Source organism: Xiphophorus couchianus, chromosome 18 (assembly GCF_001444195.1).
Source record: "Xiphophorus couchianus chromosome 18, X_couchianus-1.0, whole genome shotgun sequence".
Lineage (NCBI taxonomy): Eukaryota > Metazoa > Chordata > Actinopteri > Cyprinodontiformes > Poeciliidae > Xiphophorus > Xiphophorus couchianus.
The window spans coordinates 26,912,726-26,938,851 of NC_040245.1; the positions used below are offsets into that span (position 1 = coordinate 26,912,726).

General features: G+C 38.9%; 1 protein-coding gene and 1 long non-coding RNA gene across 2 annotated transcripts in view; one reads left to right on the forward strand and one right to left on the reverse strand.

Annotated features, from left to right (window-relative positions):
• The window catches only part of rtn4rl1b (reticulon 4 receptor-like 1b), a 203,951-nt gene that overhangs the window by 61,601 nt on the left and 116,224 nt on the right, over positions 1-26,126 (forward strand). The gene's annotated exons all lie outside the window — the stretch shown is intronic.
• Positions 22,370-23,527, reverse strand: LOC114133370 (uncharacterized). The gene is made up of 3 exons (XR_003593174.1): positions 23,282-23,527; positions 23,108-23,209; positions 22,370-22,702 (listed from the first exon to the last, which is right to left on the reverse strand). It is a non-coding gene; the product is annotated as an uncharacterized LOC114133370 (long non-coding RNA).

The following is a 26,126-nucleotide window of genomic DNA, read 5'->3' on the forward strand; positions in this document are numbered from 1 at the left end:
CTGATGTGCTAAAACAAAAAGTGGACAACCAACATTGAAACATGAAACTCCTCATCCACACAGTGAAACATGGTGGTGGCAGAAAGGTGCTGTGGGAACATTTCCTGATGCCAGGGGCAAGAGAAGTTGGTCAAAGTCAATGGAATGATGGATGAAGGTAAATACAAGGCAATGATAAAAATAAAAGACTTAAGATGTGGGCATTTGATTGGCTTCCAGCAGGAAAACAAATCTGAACATACAACCACAGCTGTAACTGGGTTTTATCAAAGAATATTTTTTATTAAATCTAATTGAGAATTTGTGGCAAGACTTGAAACGAGAGAGGACAAAAATGGGCTTGTGATATTATAGAAGAGAAGGAACAAAATGATGTACTTAAATTTTACTTTCTTCCTTAGAAAAATATTTCTAAAGGCCCGTATGATTTTTCTCTCTGCTTCACATTTACGTGCTGCTCGTGTTGATCGCACAATCCCAATAAAGTACAACGAAATGTAATGTATGGATGTGACAAAGGTTAAAAGATTAGGAATGCTGCTTCAAAGCCCCCATGTAGCTGCGCAATTAATGAGGGATATCAAAACAGCAGCATCGTTTTAAGGGAAACAGCATGTTCATTACGGCGACAAATGGAAGACAGAAATGAACAAACAGAAAAAAATAGAATAGAATGAAAACATTGGGAAGGGATGGAGCAAATTCAAGGCAGCGAGGAGTGGAGGAAATGAACTGAGGCCTAATGGGACAAAATGCAGCATCACCAGTGGGTCTTCGCTGTATACGGTCTTATATCACTCCCGCAGCACGCTTCATTGGCAGTACCGCGGGCCGACAGGCGGACCCGTTCCAACAGACGTTACTCACAGCGGAGGCTGGCAGAACCGGCCAATGTCAAGGGAACCTTTCAGCTTTTATGCCACAGGATATACAGCTCCGTCTGCATAAGGCCGGAACCAAGGCTGACGAACGATGCCGCTCATTAAAAATGTAAAAGGTCTTCGGTTAAAAAACACAGCGCTGTTTACAGTCGGCGCTGCGTTCCGACAAACAGGCCGATGATTAGATGTTTGTCTGAAACGGCGCCGACACTCTAGCAACCTCGCCGCAGAGTCGACGGACTTCTTCTGTCCGCGTCGCTCACGAGAATCGGGTCCCGAGGGTCGATCCTCAGTAGATCAGGAGAGACTGCAATGTCGGACGGGCACTGCTGAACATTTATAGCGCCTTGAGGATGAGGCGGCACAGGGGCCGGAGATTCACTGGTAGGTTGGTGCAAGGTTGAAGATGGAGTGACCCCGGTGCAAAGCAACACTTCTCCTGCTCTTTGCCCCCTTTGCAGCCCCCGCTGTGGTCAGGATTGATGAGCAGCAGTTGGTGCAGAGACACTGGGCTAGATTACAAGTGTAGCACTTTGTCATGTGTGGAGTTGTTCTAAAATAAAAAAAAGAAAGAAAAAAGGTAGAAAGAGCAAGCCCTGCTCTCTTTAATTGGTTGCAATACTTCCAGAGCAATCTTCTCTCTCTGCACGTCCCGCGTTCGCCGAGTATTGTGCCGAAAGGAAGCAGAGGAGAAAGACTCGAGCTTTTCAGAGCAAATGGTGAGCAGGAGACAATGTCTTCAATGCGCCAATTTCTATTATACTTGATCTAAAGATTTAACACAAAAATTGTTTTCAGTTTCATTTTTAAAGGGGCAGTATGATGTAAAATCAACTTTTATGAACTTGATATCATGTTATAATGTTATTCCTTCATCAAAAGCAATCAGTGACCAATAGGAGAAGTTGTGAACGACATCAATTTTCTGAGCAGTTTCAGAATTGTAGTCTTTAGCAATGGCTATGCGATAACCGCTTTTCAAATTTAGGCTGGTTGTCGGCTATGACATTTGTTTGGGCATTTGAAACATTTAGGAATGAGAGGAACAAAATAATTTTTTTTTGTAGTCATTGCCAGGCATATTTGCTTATTTGATCATTTCTGGGTTTCACGTTGGACCAGAAACACATGAAGTATTGAGTAAACAGCAGTTGGATAGGGCTGTTACAATTGTTGCTAGAGATGGAAAAAAAAAAAGAGAGCTTGACTTCCAACTCTTTGAATGACTTCAAAGATTGAACCAATTCTCAAGAAACGAGGATGAACGGGACGGAGAGATTAGAGGAGAGGTGCTGATTTGAATAATTCCTCCCTCGGAGTAGCAGGTGCAGTTCAGACGCAGGTGCTCAGTTTTATTAAATCTCAGCGTTGTTTCCTAGCAACCCGGCTGTGGGAATAGGCAGCTGCCCCACCCATGCCCCGGGGGCCGCTGGGATTGAGATTCTGATTAAGGCTTTAGGCTGGTTGTAGAGGGGATTGCAAATCATCAGCACGGCTCTTAAGAGTTGTGGGAACCTGTCAGTACCCGGAGCCTCGAGGGCCGAAAAAAAACCCGGCTCCAGCAACGGATTGCGAGAAACCCTGATGACTCAGCAGGCCGCATCCTTCTCGCCCCGCAGCCCGACAATCAGGCTCTCTGAGGACGAGTCGGAAACTCGGATTCCTTCATATGTTTGCCAGGATTCTGGTTGGACTTGAAGGAATTACAGAAATGTGTTTATCGTTAAACTTTGAACACACGGGGTTTTTACAAAAATACTGTATTCCAACGTCTGTGTGTGAAGTTATGCATGTAGTCTCCAGTGACTAAGTGACTATATCTTTACCAATAGGTAGATCTGGTTGCAGTGAGAGGAGTCTGCTTTTCTTGCTAGACAATAAATAGAAATATAACATTATTGAAAATGGCCTGGTGCTCAATTACAAACCATAGAAACAGAATAAAAAGAAAAAATAAGACTCAGATACAGTGTCCTCATTAGGACATGATAAATTGCATTTTGGACATTTTTGGCAGCCAGAACAAGACAGGAAAAAAACTAAATGGTTTTCCGCTAAATTTTGAATTATTATTATTATTATTATTATTCCTAACATGACTCTTTAATCAAAGAGAAAATCTCCTAATAAAAATAATTCACTCCTACATTTTACTCAGTATGTCCAATATTTTGTTAGGTATATACAGTATATATATATACAGCATATATATATATTTAGCGACGCACGATATTGATGTTTTTGGTCGATATTTGATATGTCAATATACTGAAACCCGTTTGGCTGATAACCGATACCAATGCCAATATTTTTTTCCTACACCTACTTATGGAAACCATACGGCTTTCTCTATTGTGGAATTAAAATACTGCATTTATCTTTGTCAATTTATCCTGCTTCAAAATAACAAATAGTAAAAAGGAGGCTGAAAATGATGTAACACTTTCAACCTGCATTATGTCAAATTTATTTATGACATCAGCTCTCTCTAACACAAGAGAGAGCTGATGTCATAGCTCAAACACTCAAACGGAGCAAAATTGCAAATCTTCACAAAACTAAACTCAACCCGTTCACAAACAACAAGTGACAAACACCAAATACTTAACAGTTTCTTATGACGCTGTGCTGCAGGCATCACTGTCACTGGTTTGACTTTTATGTCAGTGATCTATTTAAAATTTTACGGCTAATACCGGCCGATACCGATACCCTGCCGATAATATCGTGCATTCCTTGTATGTATATATTCCTCTTCTTGTGTTTCAATGAGACTTGCACAAGTAGACAGATGAAAATAGAAGAATTTAGAGAGAAAAAGTCAGAAGATAGATAGCAATATCTATCTTTGTTTTGATTTGAGACAAACAAATCCTTTTCTAGAAGGAGAGGTGTCACTTCTGGAGAAGGAGAGTGAATTTCTACGGCAAAACTTGTGTCAGAGTCGGCGCCGACGAAGTGCTCGCATGATAAGGAGGTGAGATAGAGACGGAGCTAAAAAGGGAGGTGGATAATGTGGTGACCCACTTTGCGGGGCGCCCTGCTGAGATGCTAACCATTGCAGCAATAAATAACACACAGCGGGCCAGCAGAGCTTAACAGCTGCTTGGTGGCAGTTTATGCCCCCTCATCCCCTGGCCTGCAGCTCGTAGCCATAACCTCATATTTTTATCCATCACAGCCACTTCCTATCTGCCGTCTGACCGAAAGCTTGATTCATTAGCATCCGACTGACTGAGTAGAGATTTGCTTAAAAAGAAAAAATCCAAAGAGCTGCTTGGGTGTGTGTTAGTGTGGACTGTTAGAGGAAGAAAACAAACATATTTGTTTACATTTACCAACAAATAGTAATCATTAGCTGTTGTTCAGGCAGAAAGCAAGTCAAGCTAGAAAGATGACAGTAAAAGTTCACTTAGTGTGCTTACAGAAATATAGCCATCAGTTGTTAACTGTTCAGCAATTTAAAAACATTTTTTGGCAAAGGCTGGAATTTGGAGAGTATGCCAAATAAATTTCAACTCACAAAAAATGCTTTAAAGAAGAAATAAATGTCAACATGTTTTGATCTGAGTCATGTCCCCGCTGAGCTGACAGACATGACAGATCAACACCTGTCTGATGTTGGCAGGTGTTTGCGTTTATTCTCTGGAACAAACTTCCAGAAAACCGCAAAAATGCTGAAAACACTGAGTTCTATACAGTTAACACTGTATAGAGCTGCTTTTGACTAATAATGACTGGAGCATCGATCAATACATACCAGGCTGATTATTTTTGATGATTTCGATGATGGCATTTGACAAAAGGTAATGCTCATTTTTTGTTTTATTAGTTACTGCATTATTTTCTATGGAAGTTTGTCACTGAAGTGGGCTATAGAAACACTTTATTTCTATAGCACAAATTTACTTTTAAAAAATCCATTTATTACAAGACATTTTATTGAATTTGTGCAATAAAATGAAATTTTTGCTAATAATTTTGTTATGTTTTGTTTGGGGGGAAAAAAAATACCTCATGAATGAAAACTCAATTTTTCAAAGAATCTGTATTCAGTGTAGCATCGCTATTGCAGAATAATTCAACCCAAGTTTGACCAGCCGATGCTCTCGCCGGCCACTCGATCGGGTACAGCCTTCCAGATGCTTGTTAACAGAAGTAGCGACTCAGCCAAGCAGCAACTCAATGCGTTTAGGCTTGTAGACATGGTACAGATTACTTGCTGGAGTTCAAACCAAGCTTCAGAACGGGGAAGTAAAGGAAACTTAAGTGACATGGTTGTTGGTGCCTGACCTGCTGCTCCGAGTATTTCAGAAACTGCTTATCTATGGGGATTTTTATGCACAACCACCTTCCTGGGTCCGGTGAAAATAGAGAGAACACCCAGGGAGAACGTGCTGACTGGTACAAGATCGCAGAAAATCAACAGAAGCTTAAACCGCCACTCACTACGGCCAAGTTATGCAGAATACTGTCTCGAAACGAAAATGTCAAACCTTAAAACGGGTGGACGACAGCAGCAGAAACACCAACTGGGTGCCGTTCCTGTCATCGACATGACGGTTCACACAAGCTCACCTAAAGTGGACAAGCAGAGTTTGGAAAAATGTTTTGTAATCCAGTGAGTTTCCATCTACAAAATTTAGATGGAATAGGCATGGATCCATCCGGCATCGCTTCCATGGTTACAGCGTAACAGTAGCGTGGCCCTATTGCTGACAACCAATGTTTCTACTACATAGCCTAACAGAGTATTGTTGCCTCACAATGTACATCCATCTACAGTCAGTATGCACGTCTTCTGCTGTCTAATTTCATGTGATGAAGTTCATCTTAAGCTAGCTTGAGAGATGACGCGTTCAAAACTCGGGTTTTACATTATGGGTGTTTTCAAAATGTTCCAGTCCGCAAGATTTGGTTCCACTGGGGACCAAAAATTCTACATTTGTTACATTTTCAGTTGCTGCGGTTCGCTTTCACACTGCACTGTTCCCCCGACTCACCTGTGGTGGCACTGCTCAAAAAGCTACTGATGGAAACAATACAAAAACCTCAGAAGAAGACACGAACGCAACCTCTAATTTTAATTTATGCAAAACAATGAGATCGTACCATGTTAAAAACGTATCTAAGGTTTCTGAAAACCTTTTTCTTGTGTACAGAATGTGCTCGTATAATATCCGTTCATGACGTTAGTCTGACCGGCGAACTGCTGCAGTCCAAGTTCACCTCAAAACACACATTACCAAGCGGAACACACTCTGACTTTGTCCGAATAGCTGGAGATCCCGTCTCACCGCCCAGTTTGTCATCAAACACAAAGACAGGCGCAGTGTACTTCAGAGACCTATTCGATGCCAACGCTGGAGGGACCCATGTTTGTGCTTCTGTGTTTTGTCTGCGTGTGGATGTGTGTGTGTGTGTGTGTGTGTGTGTAGGCGGTAGGTGGGGAGGTGAAGCCACTCGTCCTTGTAAGGGGTTTTACCCTGAGTACTGGTAATCAATCAATAAGTGATGTTGTGCGAAGAGGTCACAGTGACAGGGGACTTTTTCCCCCCCACTCTTTTCTGTCTTCTTTTCCAAATGAAAGCTGCCTCTCTTTTTTTTGATGTTGTTGTTGGTTTTTTAATTTATGCACACTCATACGTATAATCCTGTATGAGATCATCTCAGGCCAAACTCAGCATGGCATTAAAAACCCGCGGAGCTTCACGGAGACCCTCGATGAATTAAGCCAATCGTATCATTTTTCTCATGCTATGGAAAAAGGCGTGAAGGCAGTCACTCAGGAACAATTGAAGACATTAGGTTCTTTATCACGACTGTCTGGAGAAAGGAATGGAGGAATATTACCGCTATGCATCATCCGCATCGTGTGTGCATACTCCACTAATCCTGAGATGAAAAACAGTCCAGAGTGCTTGGGAAAGGTAATCACACTCCTCAAACTTCAAAAGGTCCTGTTGGGATTTTGTGCTCGCACTTTTTCAGCAGGAGAGCCACTTCTAACATTACCGAGTCACAATGGTCTACCTTGCTTCTAAAATGCAAAACATGCATTTATTTATTTTTATTTAGAAAACAAATAATTAAGGATTCTTTATGTGTTTCCCTCCGTATGATAGTGGTAAGTTTTAGTTTTCTCACTCGGTCCAGCTCCCAGTCTCATTTTTATACCCTTCATAAAGCTTAAGAGAAAAACCGAGGGCTAAAAACTTAAGGTAATTCGCTACCTCGCTGGTTTTGCTGAATTTAGCACGATTGAGTGCAGTGAACCCAAGTGCCATGTGATGTTGAAACTTTGGAATATAGTTTAATGAGTTAATCCTGCTTTAAACTCCTCAACAACTTTATTCATGACATATCTGGTGGGTTTCTTTTTATTTTTGGTGCCATTTCTTCACAAATGTTCTCTTAACAAACCTCTGAGTTGTCATAGAAACAGCAGAGTTTATACTGAGACACTTATATAAAATTAGACTGGGTTTACTAATTGGGCAACACGTGGCAACATCTGGTTGCACTTTGGGTTTTTATTAAAAAAGGGAAAATTTGTTTTTCGGATTTTTCTGTCAATAAAAAAAAACATTAGTGCTACAAAATATGTCACAATATGACAGTTTTATATCAGTCAATACTGATAGTTTTTTGTTTTTGTTTTAAATAACTGAAATTTAGCCAAACTGGTGACGTGACCTTTCCCTTTTTTGCTCACAATTTGTTCTCAAGTTGCTCTAGTGATTATACTCATTTTCTCCCTTCTTCACGTCGCTGTTTTATTATTTTTCAGCAGTTATGAGGTGCGGTGGCAAAACCAGAAACCGCCACTGCGCGAGTCACTCAACAGGTTGTTGCTAGGGAACCAAAGTGAGCCGAAGCCGCTCACCTTAATTAGCTAGCCGCGGCTGAAGTCTTTCCTACGTCGCCCAGGATGCTTTGCGACTCTGGATCAGAGTTAAGTGTAATTATTGAAAATTCCATAGCATGTATATTGATACTGATCACATGTCTGTTGCAAAATATATAGTTATTGATTTACTGCCCAGCTCTACAAACCATGTCTTCACTTTTACACGTATGTACCACTTTGTCTATCGGGAAATTCCAATAAAATACACAGAACTCAGTGGTTCTAATGAGGCAAAACGCTTCAAGACTTATAAAAACATGCAGGATTATCATCAGACCTGTTGCCAAAAGTCAGTTAGACGCTCATCAATTCTTCCTGACTACAGAAATTGCTCATTTTGCTCATCTAACAGGATGTAAAAGTTGACATCTGACCATAAGTCCAGTAAAAAAAACACAATAAACCAAATTTGAATCCTGTACAATATAATAGAACGACTAAATGTTTTAAATTGCCTCCAGGAAGTCACTGAGTGCAGTTAGCTTGAGTGGATGTTTTCATTACTCCAAACCCTCCATCAATAAAAGATTATTGCCTTTTTTTTTTCTTTTTTTTTACAAAATGAACATTAATTTTTACATCCGTCTTTTAAATGACATATTAAGCATGCAAAGGGCACATATTTTAAAGAGCCAGACACTTCTAGGCACATCAAACACACTTTTTTTTCTCCTCCCTCCAACAGCTCTTCATCTTGGAGTGCTGCCACACGAGCTGCATATCACATCCTTGAACTGTTGTAAATTTTGATTGTCTGTTCATTAATGTGTCATGAGCCTTTTATGGATGTGCCATATAAGCCATTTAGAGGACAGCAGAAACACTGCGCATGATCTCAGTGACTGAGAGCCAGCCGTTTGCTCTGTGAGCTAATCACCAGCTTTTTGTGACACAACCGCGCAACGAGCGGCGCGTGCAGCCAGCAATTTTGGGGACATTGTGATGCCCGACAAAAGTGCTGATTAACACAACTCGTGCGCTATTAGGAACTGTATTGACGGATCGTAAGGCAAAAGAAGAACAAGAAGCTTGGGAGAGCGGCGGCTCTCGGTTGAGAGAGAAGAGAGGAAAACGGGAAGGTGCTGTGATGAAATGTCAAGCATGAAAAAGCTTGGTGGTTGAAGTCCTGTAATTAATTGACTGCGAGTCGAAGTGTGGTCACTGACCTGTGCACGGGACGCATTATCAAAGACCAATCCACTTCACTTAATTGATTAAGTCATGTGACTGCAGTGAAAACTTAGCTGTGTGTAATTTTAATAAAAACTCACCTTTGTTTCTAAAGTCAGATTTTTATTTATTATTTTGGGATCAACTGTTGCTGCTCTGGAGTAAAATCACTTAAATTATTTCATTTGGACTTTAAATTTGGTTTATTGTTTCAAACTGGAACTTTCAGCTGTTCTCCACTGCTGAACCACAAGCTAAACAACATTTAGCTTCAGTTTGCCAAAGAGGTTTGGGATTTCTGTCTGTGGATCACTGAATGGAAACTGGAGCTTTGTAGGCCGTCATGGTCAGTGCTGCCACTGGAGGAAGAAGAGCAGAGCGTGTATTGACAAGATCACCCTGCTGAGGTGATGCGGTGGCGCAGGGCTTAAGCACAACCCACATATGGAGGCCTTAGTCCTCGATGCGACCTTCGCAGGTTTGATTCCTGGACCGGTGATCCTTGCAGCATGTCTTCTCTCTCTCATTATTACCTACTTTCTTGTCTTAGCACATTCAAATAAAGGCCATTAGGGACAAAAAAACGTTAAAAAAAAAGATTGCCATGCTTGAAATGAAGCACGGCGGTGGCTCAGTAATGCCCAGGACTTGCTTTCTTCCCTGGAATCAGGTAGAATCCAGAGGGCGAAATGGATAAAAATCAAAAATGAAGAAAATCCTTGGAGAAAAAATGTCATGGTGACTGTGGGGATCATGAAAACAGCCCCACATCTAGCATCCTGCGAAATGCATGCAAAAAAACGCAGTAGTGTAGCGGAGAGCAAGCGGGAGAGTGTGAGTGGTGTGCACACAAGCTTGATTGACAGCGCTAAGACCCTCCTCCTAGCTCTGATTGGTTGTTTCCGACTGAGTACTGTATGTCTGTAGTTAGCACTGGATGAAGCAGGCATAGGAGCTCGATCTTTTTATTTTTTTTGTCTTGTACTGTATTTTTAAAATAAAAATAACATAGTGTTGCTTTAACAAGTCAAAGTGGTTAAAGCAAAACTAATATTGAGACCGCAACAGTCATTAAAAGTTTTACCGTGTACATAATTTGGACCGCTCACCTGTGTGTCAGTCGCGCTGAGCTATTTCATTTGTTTTTATTTATTTTGTTTATGGCAAACACTTGATGGTTTGCGTACGTTGCCAATAAACCTAATTTTAGGTGCCGCCATTTCTGAGCAGACCAAGTAGAACTGCTGTAATTTGAACTTTGTCCTTTTTTTTTTCTCTCCTCTTTGGACTTGTTAAGCAGAGTGAGACGAGCTTTACAGCTTGGCTGTGAATCCCACCCATAAAGCATCACCTTGATTTCATCCTAACGACTTTGGCAAGCCCTTTCCGTTTTGAAACCATGGCAACGCTTCTAAAAAAATGTCCGTGTAAATAATAGTAAAAAATAAATAAATAAATCTTTAAGGTAACATTTGGTTTTTCAAAGGGCAGACAACCCCCCCAAAAAAAAACAAAACAAAAAAACCCCAGAATAAACCTAGTAACTCTCTCTCTTTCTCTCTCAGAAGTGTGTGTGTATGGACAACATAAATCATCTAACATCTTAAATCTCTTTGATAAATGACCGGAGAAACATAAGTCAGCTTACATCACATTTGATCCGTACGATCGCCCTGAACTTTGAAAGCTATACATAGAAACGGCCCTGTTGCAGTTCCGCTCCGCGGTTTATTATTCAGCGGGAAAGTCTCGCCGCTGTTCATGCGCCGTGGGCGAGCTGTCCTGACGGGACGGAGTGGCGCTCAGGCAACAGCCGGGTGGACCGAAAGTGATGTAGGACGACTTAAAGTCATCACAGGACCACGGACGTGTGGCGTGATGAACGACGCCACGCCGCGCGGTTTTGTGAAAAATCCTCACGTGATTTATGTTCCGGAGCGCGACTCAGATGGCTCTCGGTTTCTTTCATCCCTCTCATGAAAGGGCTGTTCATTGAGGTGTTCACTATCTTTAAAAAAAAAAAAAAGGTCTGTGTGTACGTGGCAAATGCATAACTTCTGGGTTGTGAAGCGTGCGGCGTGAGTCTGAGGTTTGGTCGCAAACAGCAGGAAACCGTCAGGATGAAGACTCACCCTGCGACGCCAGAGGGTGACCTTTTATCCCAGCCATCAGGCCAATCAGTGGGTTTCTGCTTTAAATGCCAAAACGCAGCATCAAGATCAGTCTGTCGCTTTTTTTAAAATCAATAATATGCAAATAGGATCAAGTTGTGATTTCATTTTTTATTTTTATTTTTTTAAATCAAACTGGAATCAGAATGAAAGAAAAACAAAAAGGAGCCTGGCCGTTTTGAGGCACATGACATTTTGTGCCGCAGGTCGTTTCTTGCAGTTCAGCAGTGGGACGCGTCGCCTGCTTTTACCACTAACTGTGCTGCAGGAAATCACTTTAAATTTGAAGTTGCGAAAACATCTACATTATGTTACAGGAAAAAAAAAGGTAACATTTTTCTTCTTATTATTATTATTACAAATGAATGAGGGTAGAGATGTACAAAGGTGTTCTCCAATGTTCTTTTGAAAGCTCCACTGAAATAAGTACTACTGTATGTTTTTGTCTTGTTTTAGGCAGAACCACAAAACATTTTAATTAGACGTTTTAAGATGGAGAACATCGCGACTTTGACTTTTTCAGTGAGGATTAAAAAGACACTTTCTGTTAATACTCACAGCATGTTTGGCTTAAAGTGCTGATTTAGTCATGATGCACCAGTAGTGAAATTTACTAAAGTTAACAGGAAACGACATGGAGGACAAAAGTTAAGGTTTTCCTAACAAACCTAACATTTTGATAGTTGCAGAAACAAAATTTCATTTGTATTTGTGTATTGATGATTTTTTTTTTCTCACAGTAATAATAATACTATGCAACTTTCTGCAGCCATCCTGTTGATTGAAAGTACAAAATGCAAAGAAATGGAATCATGTTAGCTTGTCGCTAAAAGTAATTATCCTGATCAAAAAGCTCATCAGTTAGGAAAGCTTCCAGTTTTTAAATCTTGCGATTGCAACATGATCACATGTTGATATCCGAGAATTAATTTCCAATTTCAGATGTAAATAGAACACTGCACTGCCAACACTTCTACCCACTAAGGTTTGTATGGACATTTCAACAAATTTCTTACACCACAATTATTTTTTTTTTAATTATTCTTATTTTCCAGTCAAGTAGAGGTCAGTGTGCCGTCAGTGTGACTCATTTATTTGAATATTTGACATTAGCAACTCTGGACCACAGAGTTCATTTGTTCAAACCTCGCAACTAATTATTAAACCTAAATTTATCTGGAGGCAGCCGAACTATTACGAGTCGTCGTACCCCAGTCTGCCATACTTTTTTTTTTTTTTTTTTTAATGAGTTTAACAAAAAAAAAAAACAGTTTCTATTTTACCTACGTATCTGATTTCATCATTTTCCCCCGAACACTAATAATAGTCGTCTTAAACAATTCAGCTAGATGCTCGAGTGAACTTTTAAACTCCAAATGAACGCCGGAGAGGAAGTGAGCCGCCGAGGCGCTAATGTTGAAATGCTAAATAGAGGATGTGGTGACTTACTGTGCTTAGGCAAATAATCCAGAGGGGGAACTGAAGTTGTTTTGTTGTTAAGACTCTTACAGCAGACGTGAACAAAGAGCCTCGGGGGTCTGAGGGCTGCGGTTTGGATCTACCTCCTCATACTGTCGACTTTTCTGCCTTTCGCTGACGACAAATGACTTTTGGTGAAGATGGAAGTTGGTTTTTCGGCTTCCCCTCGTAATCGTTTGTGGGCATTTGATTCCAATTTAACAGACCTTCACTTTAAAGAGCGCAGTTAATGAATCAGTAAAGACAGACAACATGCTGGTAAAAGTACAACCTGGGAGAATATGATTAATACTACAGACGTTTTCAGAAGCTATAAAAAGAAAAAAGTGAAATTAAAATGAACTACATAACCAGAATATCAGCAAACAAATTTATATCCAGATATAGAAGGTTAATTTAAAGAAACAGACTGAAAGAGATGTGCTGAAATAGAATTTGTATTTGTTAATTTTGACCAGTGGCTGTGAAAAGCATAATTTCTATAGAAACAGATTTAGTCATCTAATGAAAGTACTGTAGTAAACAAAGTGGCTTTCTTGGCATAATGAGATTATAAAAGGACACAAAAATTGTTGCAATGTTGAACTTAACCATTATAAACAACAATAAAATAAGATACGTCTTTTTTTTTTTGTCAGAATTTTGGTCAAGGTTTTGCTTTTGTCCTGCATATTAGTCCAAGTCATGTAAGATCAGACATTTGCTTTTAAATTCACAACCCGATACATTTATAAAATCAATCAGACTCTGCGTCTATAAAACAGCACATTTAATCAGCGCTGGACTCTACAAAAGGGTTATTATTATTTTTCAATAATCAATAGTCTCTCCAGGATGTTGCAATGTTTGTGTTTTTTCTTTTAATAATTGCTGCCTGAAATTATTTTCGATAACTTCGTGGCACCTTTTTCAAAAGCATTTGCAATTTTTTTTTGTTTTAAGATTTAGTTTTGCTGTAACATGGTCTTACACAAAAAAGTTCAAATTGCTCCACATAACCTTTCCAAACACAGACAAAGTATTTCTTTATGTTTCCTTTAGACGGCATTTTACTGCCTGCTGTTGCTGTCGAACTCCAGTGCCGCACTGCAGTCTGAAATAATGTATTCTGTCTTGTTAAAAAAACTCAAAGAAAAGAAAAGCAAAGTGTAGTTTTTCTTCGCTTGTCTCTATTTTTTCTTAAATCACAGACAAGTTTTTCCTAAAACGCCATCAGAGACGAGTTGCTGCAACACTCATGTAATCTGCATGTTATGTAGTTTCAGTGTGACAAAAAAAAAAAAAAAATTCAATAAATAGCACCGCTTGACAAAACTATATCTTTAACTAAATTGATTTTTACCTCTGTTTTTTGTGTGTGCGCGCCATCGTGAACCACTGGGGAATACATTTAAATGTCCAGCTAAAAGTCGGCAGAGATAAAGTTCAGGTGCTCTTCCTCTGAATTTAAACACGCGGAGCTCGCCGGTCAGCAGGTTGTGAAAATTTTGAGTGTTTAAAAAAGAGTCTCCTCTGGGAGCCAGACTGGGTTCTGGTGGGGGGGTTGGTATCTTTAAGTCCCTTATCCCTCTGTAATGGACTTGTAAAAGTGCAGACCAAGACAGTCAGAGGAGGGAAAATGCTGCACATTTTACGGCTCTTCCTAGACCACTTACAGTCCTCCTTCCACCTTGTGTGACCTCCCTAAGATTTTTAGCATGTTTTTTTTTTTTTTGCTGATGTGCAAAGGTTAATGCAGCGAGAGCTGGTTTAGAATGCATGATATGATGCCATGCATAGTAATGGGATGAGCTCAGGGGACAGAAAGCAATGGCCGACAGTAAAAATAAAGGAAACAGAACGGACAGGCTTTGGTTTCGATATCGTAAACCGGTTCATCACACCGGACAAAAAAAACTGTCTGGGGTTTTTCAACTGCTTTAGAGTCCTTTTGATGTGCTGAATCCAAAAATCACATTGGTTTCGCTCGATCGGGTCGACTTTCTGGACTATGGAGCAACATGAGCATCAAAATGCACGACTTGTTCTCACATGTGGATCAGTTTCCTGAGAATCTGGGATCAATGAGTGATGAACGTAAAAGAGAAGGAGAATTTTACACAATGAAGACATAATGTTCGATCCACATGGACTTACCCTTATCAGTGTTTATTATTACAGAAATCCAAGGATTACACTGGGTTACAAAACAAATATTTCTTGCAAGTCGTCTATGTTTTTTTTCCAACTGATTTAGGACAAGTTTGTAACATTGGATTAATACACTCAGATTTTTATTTATTTTTGTTTTATCCTAAAACCTTTTTTGGATGAGAAATGTTAACGGAAAGGAATTGATAATGTCGTCAATAAAAAAGGTCGGATTTCTCTGAATCAAATTCGTATTAAAACCGGACCCGATTGAGAAACACGGTTGCCATTTTTGGACTCAGCGTTGCAAAATAGTCCCAAATCAGTTGGAAAAAAAACATAGACGACTTGCAAGAAATATTTGTTTTGTAACCCAGTGTAATCCTTGTTTCATAATAAAGCTGATTGACTTAAATAAAAAAAATATGCAACAAAGGCAAATGTATTACTGGACACACATTTGTATATTTTGGGGGGGGATTTTCACATTGATGCTGTCAAAAAGCTGAGCTGATTAAAAAGAAAAAGAAACTACAAAGTCGATTCTCTTACAGACAAATGAAGAAGTTTGCCGAAGAAATCAGAGTTGCTGACCTTTTGAGGAAAACGCTGAAGCAACGTCTCGTTGTCGCCACATGTGTAAATCTGCGTAGCTGTCAGGCTGCTTAGCAGGAAAGTGTAGCGAGAGCGAAACCTGCCAAGTCAGCTCTCTGGGCAAATTAATGTTTAAAAATGGCAGGAAGTCAAGAAAGAGCATGAGGGAAATCTAGCTCATGTGGCTGCAGCTTGAAATGATGTTAAGCATCACTTTGCAAATATGCTGTATTAAGTAGTGATTTTTTATTTTTATTTTTATTTTTATTTGCTTGGATAGTAAATGCTAATGTTTGGTGCGTTTCATTCAGCATAAAATGGTTATACATGACAGCAGGACTTTGAAGGAGAGAATATACTGAACTTTGTTAACAGACATCTTTTTAATTGTGTCCGCTACTTTGTTTTAACTTGAACCTTAATTTTTCTTCATCTTAATTATTATTAAGATATTATTCTTATTACGCATTTCTTTAAAGAATTTACATTTTATTGGAACTTTGACAAGATGTTTGCTTACTTTGGTCCCTTTTTTTTTTTTTTTTTTAAGTCGCCGACTTATTGTCAAGGTCTGAGTCGCCCGTTAATAATTTGATAATTTTCCCAGTTTGGATCGTTCAGTTTCTGCACCGTAACCACAGTAACCAGTTTCTCGATCGCCGTGTCGTCGCCTGGCCCATTCATCACCTGCGTCCACTCGCCAGCGGTATTTAACCTGCTTTTGTCTCTCCTCCATCATTGCAGTTGTCAAACGCACGTGAAAGTTTGTCGCTCTTTTCAGTTGGACCTGTGCTAAAGTCAAGATTACTTTCATATGTCGAAAACTGACAGCACCAAACTGTTATTTTTTGCCCCCTGATGTTTATTAAATGTATTCTAAATGTTTTTATTGAGAGAAAAAGTGAAACTGAAGGAAAACTCCCTGAAATAAAACTGATTCTCATTTTCATTCATCTTTTGTTTTTCCCTCCAGTTTTTGCTGTCTGTCTTATTTACATTTATGCATACATCATTTTATGGAGGTTTTTTGTTCCCTTCTCCTGACTGATGCCTTCTAGCAACTTGATGATGTTTTGCTCTCTTTCCTTTTCAAACTCTCTGCAAATGTTGTCTTTAGGTAAGCAATGCAAGTGAGAAAATGTCACAAAAATACGACGAGGAACTTTATTCCAGACTCATTGTAATGAGTGTTGGATGTGACAACAAAAAGAGCCAGTTTACAGTAAACTGTGATTCACCATGTTGCAGGTCTTACAGTCATTCTGCTCTTCTTCATCCCGTCTTTCACTCTGAGGCATTTGGACCGATGGCCGTCTGTCTTTATCACCTTCCCATCACGCTGAAGCCGACCCAGACTCTCCGTAGCGCCGAGCGCGGCTCTGTGCTTGCCTCGGCTTCGCTAACAGCTGATTGGCTCTGCTGCAGAGCCAAACTCTCGGGTTCCCACCCTGCGGGCTCCGACCCACCGCTGCGAATCCAGCTAAATGCGAACCTCAATACCGATTCCCGACTCTGGTCTGACGCACAAACCGGCGTCTCTCATTCGGGAAAAGGCTCGCTTCATCCCCCCGCTTCGACAAACTACTTATCTTCCCACATAACGGATGTGTGTAAATATTTGTTTCCTCCCCCCCGTTTCCATAAAAGTTTTTTCAGTTGCTCCCTGACCTCTGTTTCTCCTGGCATTTAGCACGTCCATATGCTGATGGAGCGGCCAAAAAGCTCTGCCAGGGAGAGGCTGAATTAATGATGCAAGAAACTCCGGCCTGCACTACAAGACTGACGCACCGGACACTGAATGGGCCGATTGTCACACGGAGACCCGGCAAAGCAATCCATCCGGCTCAGCAAAAAAAAAAACGTCCGTCGCATTTCCTATCCGCCATATGGCTTATCTGGCAGCGCAGGCTTTTCATTTCATTGAATTAATTCCTCCGTTTGCCTTTGTTTTGCAGCGTGTTCACATATTCATTATTCACAATGGAGTGTATATAGCGGGAAGCGGACGCCTCGTCATTGTCATTCAGCTGGAGACCAGGCACGCACATAACAAGCAAAGCTTGTTAGATTAATTTTGTTTTCCTTTTTTTTTTTTCTTTCCCTATCAAACCAGCCCCTCTTCAACCATTTGTAAAAAAATATATATATATAAACACAAAATGACTGTGATGTGCCACATTATAGCTTCTGAGCTGACACCGTGTCAGCAATAATAATGGCATTACACTAAAGATTAGTTGAGCCGTTTTGTCGCAACGCCGGAGCTCTCATGCAGAGCGAACCAAATATTTTCTAAAAACCCTTTCAATGCTGATTATAGCTTTTCTGTCTGATAATCAGCCACACTGACTGACGTTAGCCCAAACCTCAGAGCTTGGTTCTGAGAAAGTCTGATTTTCACGGTTGGTCATTTGTAACTACGTTCTGTTTTGTTTGTTTTTTAATACAGTACTTCCCAAAGTAAATACTGTGTAAAAAGCTATTAGCTTGAATTGATACTAACTCCTTCTAGCTGAACTTGAACACACCGAGTCTTTTCCGGCGTCCAATCAGATTGTTTATTTGAAGTAGAAATGAACCCCCAGTGAGTCGGATGTCGCTTGTGCTTCAGATTTATGGCTGTACCAGAAACATGTGAATTCAAAGGTTCCGGGTGGAACAAAAATGCAATTAACTGCATTACAAAATTGTATTAATCCAAGCAAAGCTCCTCACCTCGGTGACTGCCCTTCCACGCCGACAATCATTATTTTTCCACTTGGAAATAAGTGCAGAATTCAGATAACCTAAAATTCAGAGACCTGTTTTCATCTGGGTGTTGGTTTTTTTTTGGTTTTTTTGCCCAACTGCATTACTAGTTGAAGCATATTTGCCTTCATTCATAAACAGCACACCACCACTTAAACTTCGCAAGTCCGTTTAATGCAAAAAGAAAAAAGGAAGGCCAGCACCTCTTCCCTTCAGCAAAGGCCAAAGCTCAGAAAGATCAAATGTTACTTGCAGAGGTTGTTTCATCCTCCCCACTTCCCCCCAAACACACACACACACACGCCTGCACCGGCCCCCACACACACACATTCCAAACTAGAGATCTGCTGCTCCTAATTGCAGGCTTACCTACGTACTCTGTCTAAATTTAGTTATGCTCCCGAATATAGTTGAGGTTGCTGAGATTTCCCCACAGAGGGAGGAGTGCTGAGGTGGATACTAATGCATCCTGTAATTGAAATTAACAATCTCACACACACGGACCCTCAGAAACACAACCTAATTGCCTCCCTCATTAAAAAACATGTGTTGCGTCTTTGCAGTCTGCACTGGGTTTCATATTAAACTGGATTATTGCCGCAGCGCCGCCGCCTCGCGCTACGATCCGTCATTCCTTCTTGTCGGGTGATTTTGTGACTGTGCCGTGGAAATGATGTAGGAGTCTTCAGAGCAACGTGGCCTCACTGTCGAAGGTCTTTGCTCCTCTTAAGTTTTGAATTCCACTCCGCGTCCGATCCGCCATCTTTAAAGACCTTGATCGTGACAAAGTACAACCACAGCTCGGGGAAAAAAAGGAAAAACTCAAATCTGATCTATTAGCCGCAGTAGCCAAGAGACTTCTTTGAAAGCGCAGGAACGTTAAGAAATCTCCAGACCGCAGTCGGTTATTTAGAAAAATTGTTCAAATTCGAGTTTATTCAAGTCCCAAAAGGGAATTTAAAGTAACAGCAAGTAAGAAAAGACTAAAAATAAGCAAAGCGATATACAATGAAAGTGCTAAAAATAATGGACAGTACATCAAATATCACTTCATTCATGATACGGAGAGTGCCAGCATCATCAACCAACAGTTTTTACTTTCCAAAAAATATTCAAACCCCACTGAACTCTTTCAATTTGAATCATGTAACAAATTCAAACTTTATGGGTTTTCATGTGGCACACCAACAGAAGAATGGGATTCAAATTTGATCCAAAGGAAATTTTGAAAAGTGTGTCATTTGTACAGCCAGGTGTGCAAGGTCACAATTACAGCTGTGAGTGTTTTGGAGCATCTGGATTCTAGACTGAAATCTTGGACCATTTATTTTAGCAAAAATGCTGGAAAATATTCAACACGTTTTCTGTGAGGATTGTCCGACAACTTTTGACATACAAAGGAACGACCTAGAGTCAGCACACGGCTTCAGTTATTACAGTCAGAAATTAGCAGTCAGGCCCAGAATCTGACCTGAACTCTGACCTGAACCTTCAGAGTCACATAAAGACAGTTACAAAGTCGGCCTTCCATCACCTGAAAAGGATCTCCAGGATTAGACTAAAGTCTCGGTGAGATCTAGAGAAACTCATCCATGTGTTTATCTTTAGTCACATTGATTACTCCGACAGTATCTTCACAGGTCTGCCAAAAAAGAATCAATCAGACATCTGCAGCTGATCCAGAACGCTACTGCTGAGAACAAACTTTAAAATACTGTTAGTTTATAAATCACTGAATGGCTTAGCACCAAAATTCATTAAAGTCCTGCTGTTGCCGTATCAGCCTTCCAGCCCTCTCGGGTCTTCTGGCTCTGGCCCCAGAACCAGAACCAAACATGCGTTCAGCTTCTATGCACCACAAGTCTGGAACAAACGTCCAGCAAACTGTAAAACTGCTGAACTGCTGCATTACTGTGTGCCGCTTTTTCGGATCTGCACAATAATACTGACACGGAGCATACAGCTCTCATCATTTCTTGTCTTAAGCAAATTGGTGTAGTTCCAGATGTAGCTCATTTACAAAGTAAATACATCAATTCTTAACTACAAAGGCTTTTTATCTCAGTTTATACATTAAGTACATTTACTTGTCTGTGCCACATAATCAACCAGTTTACATCAATTCTGCCGTTTCTGGTCCCAGTGATCAAACGTCCGGTCAGTACTACAGCAGAAGCTTGTTTATGGCAAGAGAGACTACATGGGCCACCTTCTGTCAAAATTTAATCGGAGTTTGATGGATGAGTGATTAATGACCCGTGACTAATTGATATTAATTTCCGGTCACATGATGCCCCTCCCCCCATCCGGTCACATGATGCCCCTCCCCCCATCCGGTCATATGACCCCCCCTCCCCCCCATCCGGTCTCATGACCTCAGCGTGCTTAGCACGTGTTACAATATATTCCCGCTAATTTCCTTCATCACTTCAATTTTAAACTCTAATAGATTTTCTTTTTCTGTAACACTTGCTAGTGTGATACATTTCAGTAAATGTTCCTCATCTGTACACGTACTTCTTAAGAATATGTGACAGACAGTAAACAGGCCTACTCAAATTTAACTTGTATCTTTCCGCAGTTAAAGAATTTGTCCAGACTTTTCCAGAATTTGGCCCGGTATCACTGTGAATGATTTTGTTCAGTTTTTTTTCTTGCTGTTGAATCAACGCTGATCTTCCCACTACTTCATGTTTTCTCCAAAATAGTAAATCTTGGTTTAAATACATTTAAACTCAGATTTTTTTTCTGTAACACTTGCTAGAGTAATACATTTCAGGAAATGTTCCTCATTTGTACACGTACTTCTGAACAATATCTGTCAGGGACTAAACAGGCCTCGGTGAGGTTGCTCATATGTGTCTTTTAGCTTTCCCTCCACCCATTAGCTTACACACTTTAGTGTGTTCACTAACAAAATATAGTACACCTCTAATTTTTTTAATTTTTCATTATTAAAACTTTTAAATGATCAATGTGAACCATCAGTCTGTATTAAAATAGTTAATATAATTCATATTATTAATTTAGATTTGATGTTTTAATGTGTGCCCTTGGATTTATATTGATTTATTCAATGTGTAAATATTTATCAAATAGTTTTTTTTCTTTTGGTGTTTGTTGCACAAATTCAAATATATGCCGGCTATTAACCAACAATTAAATCAGTGAATTTGTGTTTTTTCTTAAATACTCCCTCTCACCGAGACTTACTTACATCTTCTGACAGCTAGCTTATAATAACATTGACTAAGTTTGCTATTGGTACACTTTACCTAAAAATAAAAATTAAACATAAAACATTGCTCATCATTTCTCTTCAGTCCAATCCGAAGGTCAAATTTCTTAATTCAATTCAGTTGATTTATAAAACGCTAATTTACAAGACCATTTACAAAAAAGTCATTTCCATTCTACTTATCAAACAACGTAGCGATTTAAATGTATTAAAGTCAGTAAAAAAACAAAACGTTAAGTTAACCGAGTTAAAAAATGCAGAATGCATCAAGTCACTGACTCGTCATTGACTTGTTTATACGCTTCTCCCTCTTCAAATTACTTTAACCCTACAATGACTGAATTTATCCATATTTTCAGGGGAACCAACATGTACATTTGCTGCTTTCTTTCTTGTTTCTTTCTTTCATAGACTAGGACCATCACAAAATGAATAACCTCGCTGATTGAACTCTGAAATGAATAAAAAGTCATTCAGCTACTCAGAATCAGCACAACATTGACTCTTTCCATCTTTAAGATGACTAAAACAAACTCCTCATTGTTGAATCCGTGGTGTTGGCATCACTTTATTACAAATGATAGTAAATAATTGGAAATGTAGAAATATAATTCTACCAAGATAGAATTTAATCCTCTATTACCGGACACAACTGGAACTCCATAAAGTCTCGTAGTAAAAGTCACATTAATACACAATCAGAACGCATCAACCGATTCTCCGCAAAAATACAAAAAAAAACCAAACAAACAAAAAAAAAACGTTTGTTTATCACGTCAGAGTTTTAACAAGAAAGAAAAACACAGACTATAGGCGATAAAATTGTTGTGTTATTAGATGCAGGTCACAACTGTTGGAAGTGTACATTTTATCTTTAGGATTTTATGTAACACCGTAAGCTACATTATTGTTGGTGAATAATATCACAGTGAACACAGATCCTAATCATCCATCACTAGTGGATCTGCTCTTCTCTTCTTCCGCAGCCCTGGAGATGAACAGGAACAATTGATGTTTGTTCGTTCTGCAGTACACAATTTCCCTTTAAGGAGAAAACAATCAAAGTTTAGTTTGTTTTACATCGTTGTTTTTCAGCACACGCAAATGATAGAGCACTTAATAAATTAAAATAAAAGTTGTTCATTTACATTATATTCATTTAGACCAAAAAGGAAAGTTATTAGTTATACTCTACAATTCAGAGTAGAATTCAATTTTTAACGAGATCCAAATTTTTTAAAGTTTTTGACCAACCTTAAAGTGTCTTCAGCTCGTGGAGCCGTTTCAGTGAAGTTAGCGTTCATGGAGGGAAACTCGCTGCTGCTGTTCTGCTCGGTCAGAATGTTGCTGATGTCAGAAAAATCTGCTGTCATGTCATGAGCTGCAGAAAAAAATTAACAAACATGTTTGCAAAAAGAAGTGGCAAGACCGTGTTTTCACTTAAGACTTATAAAATTGTTTCATGATTTTGGTTATACCTGTAGAATTTAAACTGAGGTAACACTGAGCAATGAATCGTTGGGTAAATAGTTTGAAAAAGAGAAGATATTAAAGACACGCTAACCTAAATGGCTGCAAATGCAACCATTGCTGAAAATGAATCAAACTCATGTGTAATGTTTCACCTCTCTGCAAAACTTTGAGTCACCAAGCTTTATTCTGTTATTTAAACCTTTGCTATTTGATCAGTTTGATTTTAGAAGGGGAACAATGACTTTTTTTTAATATAACAGAAACATAAAATCTAGTCTTTTTACATCTTTAAGATGACTAGAAGAAGACTCACTGTGTATGCTGAGGGCGATGAGTTCAGCCAAAAGTAAAACATTCAGGATTCCCAAACAGACAGCCGCATGGAGGCAGAGCCTCTCTTTGGAGCTGCTCCAACCTTAACAAAAACCTCAACCTTAGCAAAATTGAATTCAATACATACTAAATTTCTCTGTAACTTTGTTCTTACCTGTGTGATTAGATGCAGTTTTTCCAACAGGTTCCATATTGACGTAAATTTCCTCCATCGCTTCAGACTCTGTTGGCTTTAAACATTGACTATAAAATCCACTGCAGTAGTGGAACTAAGTGAAAAATTGTGGGAAAGAGATGAGATGTCTGGTGTTCAACAAAACACAAGGTAGACGTATTTTACAGATAACAACCAAATAAAGAAATTCATGAACGCAGATTCAGTATTAGTTTCTTAAATATCTTACACAACATAAAATACTTGAAGGTTTCAATAGTTTCATAAGTTCATATTTGCTGATTCAGTTCTGTATCAATAAATATTTATTTATCCTTTTTCTTTGTTTTCCTTCAGCTTGGTTAATCCTACTCATAATAAACACATTACACTTTTCCATGGGTGAAAAAATAATTGACTCTTTCCATCTTTAAGATGACACAAAAATTAAAAATTGTTTTAAATCACGGATAGAAGGATGAAAAAATACATCTGGTGTTGTGATGTTCTTGCTTCATCTTGCTCCTGCGGATGGCTGTGTCCAAAAAATATTTCCTAAAGATTAATAAATTGTTGGAACAGATGCCCAACAGTTTTACAGGTCTCATTCTGTCCTGATAACTAGTCACAGCCTTGCTCTCGGTAAAAACAACTATCATCTTTGTATTTTGCTTTTTAAATCCTCTTTTAACCCTGTTTCTTGTCAAGTAGCAGAAACACTTACATTAAGAAACCACAGGTGTTGAACTGAAATCCTCCCTTTAGTCCAGAAAATGTAAAATACCTGAATTGCATTATTACAAAACTTCTATAACCGTTGGATCGAATAATTATGGAATTGTACGTATTTATTCATATTTTAAAGATATGTACTTTTAGGACTGCCATCTAGTAAAAACAAGCTGCATGAGCTGGCTAGTACTGTCTAAACCTCAGTCACCATATCTTCTAAAACAGCCATGAGGCAGTTTGCTTTGTGAAGCACCGCCTCACTGGGAGGGAATCAAAAGGCTAACATGCCAATCAGGTGCAAGTTGGGCGGGTTAAAGTAAGAGAAACCCGATACTGCATTCAGAGCACGATGAAGACCAGCAAGCAAAATATCAGAGTTCAGGAGATACAAGATAGAAAATTTGACTGAATCAAGACATTGCCCAGAGGTTCAGACTGGGAAGCTAACTGACACATTGCTAGCTAAGTATGTGGAGCAGGAAAATAGGTTGTATTTACTTTAATTTATGCAAACCAATTGCCTCAAAAAGACAACAAGTGTAGTTACACCGTGTGATTTTGGCAAACAATATTCTTAAACTCATCCAAAATATTATTCTCCGTAAAACTTATTTTATTTTCTGCCTACAGCAGCAGCAATATATTTGCTACATAGATTAAAGATTCACGGTCTCATTATTTGACATGGTTGTTCTGTTCAAAACCTTTTGGTTTGCTTGAGCAGAAATGGTCTAACGTCTGGACATGTTAAAATGTTCAACTTTTACCACCCAAAATCCTCACTACTTTCAAATAATTCACTTTTTTAATTTTATTTTACTTGTTGCATGGACTCAACTTAAATAGATTAACTTATAAAGCTTTTTTTATATATATCCAAATGTTCCTGCCACTTGTTTAAGATGAGTACAAACAACAAGTCGATGATAATTAAGTGATGTTTGCTTGAACTTTTTTTTTTAAGTCTAATGTTTTATTTTACAGTGAGGAAGGCCGGAGTCTAGCTTTAGCAGATGGCTGAAGGCGTCTGATCCGCTTCAAACTCAGTACCTGTTTGCTCCAAGGCAAAACTTTGGTAAGGTTAAATTTAGTGGCTAAAGAAAGTCAGATGGTTTATTCTCCAATGTGAGAAATCCCTTGAGGTAGTCAGGTTTGTTGTTTGATCAGATCTTGTTAGTCAGTATGATTACTAATTAACGGTTGATTCTTTTGTGTCTAGATGCAATGTAATCATTCAATTCACAATTGAAGTTTTATTATCGGAATGCAGCAGATTAAATATTTCATAGTATATTTCACTGATTCCTTTCATACAGTCTAAACTCTCTGAAAAGGAAAAATGACCTTTCAGAGAAATATAATTTTGATTGCTTTGAGTATAATGATATTTTACTTAATCTGACTGATATGATCTTCTTTAGCGCATACTGATGTTTCACATTGATCATTTATAAGCTTATCGATTACAAGAGGTTTACTGTCTGTTAGAGAACATTAGTGAACAGCATCAAGGAACAAAAGCTTCAGATCATTTTAAAGGTAACAAAACAATTCACCATTTTGTGAGCAACTCTTGGAGCATGGTTGTGTAGTGAGTATGTTTAATTTTTATTTTTAGGTAAAGTGTACCAATAGCAAACTTAGTCAATGTTATTATAAGCTAGCTGTCAGAAGATGTAAGTAAGTCTCGGTGAGAGGGAGTATTTAAGAAAAAACACAAATTCACTGATTTAATTGTTGGTTAATAGCCGGCATATATTTGAATTTGTGCAACAAACACCAAAAGAAAAAAAACTATTTGATAAATATTTACACATTGAATAAATCAATATAAATCCAAGGGCACACATTAAAACATCAAATCTAAATTAATAATATGAATTATATTAACTATTTTAATACAGACTGATGGTTCACATTGATCATTTAAAAGTTTTAATAATGAAAAATTAAAAAAATTAGAGGTGTACTATATTTTGTTAGTGAACACACTAAAGTGTGTAAGCTAATGGGTGGAGGGAAAGCTAAAAGACACATATGAGCAACCTCACCGAGACCTGTTTAGTCCCTGACAGATATTGTTCAGAAGTACGTGTACAAATGAGGAACATTT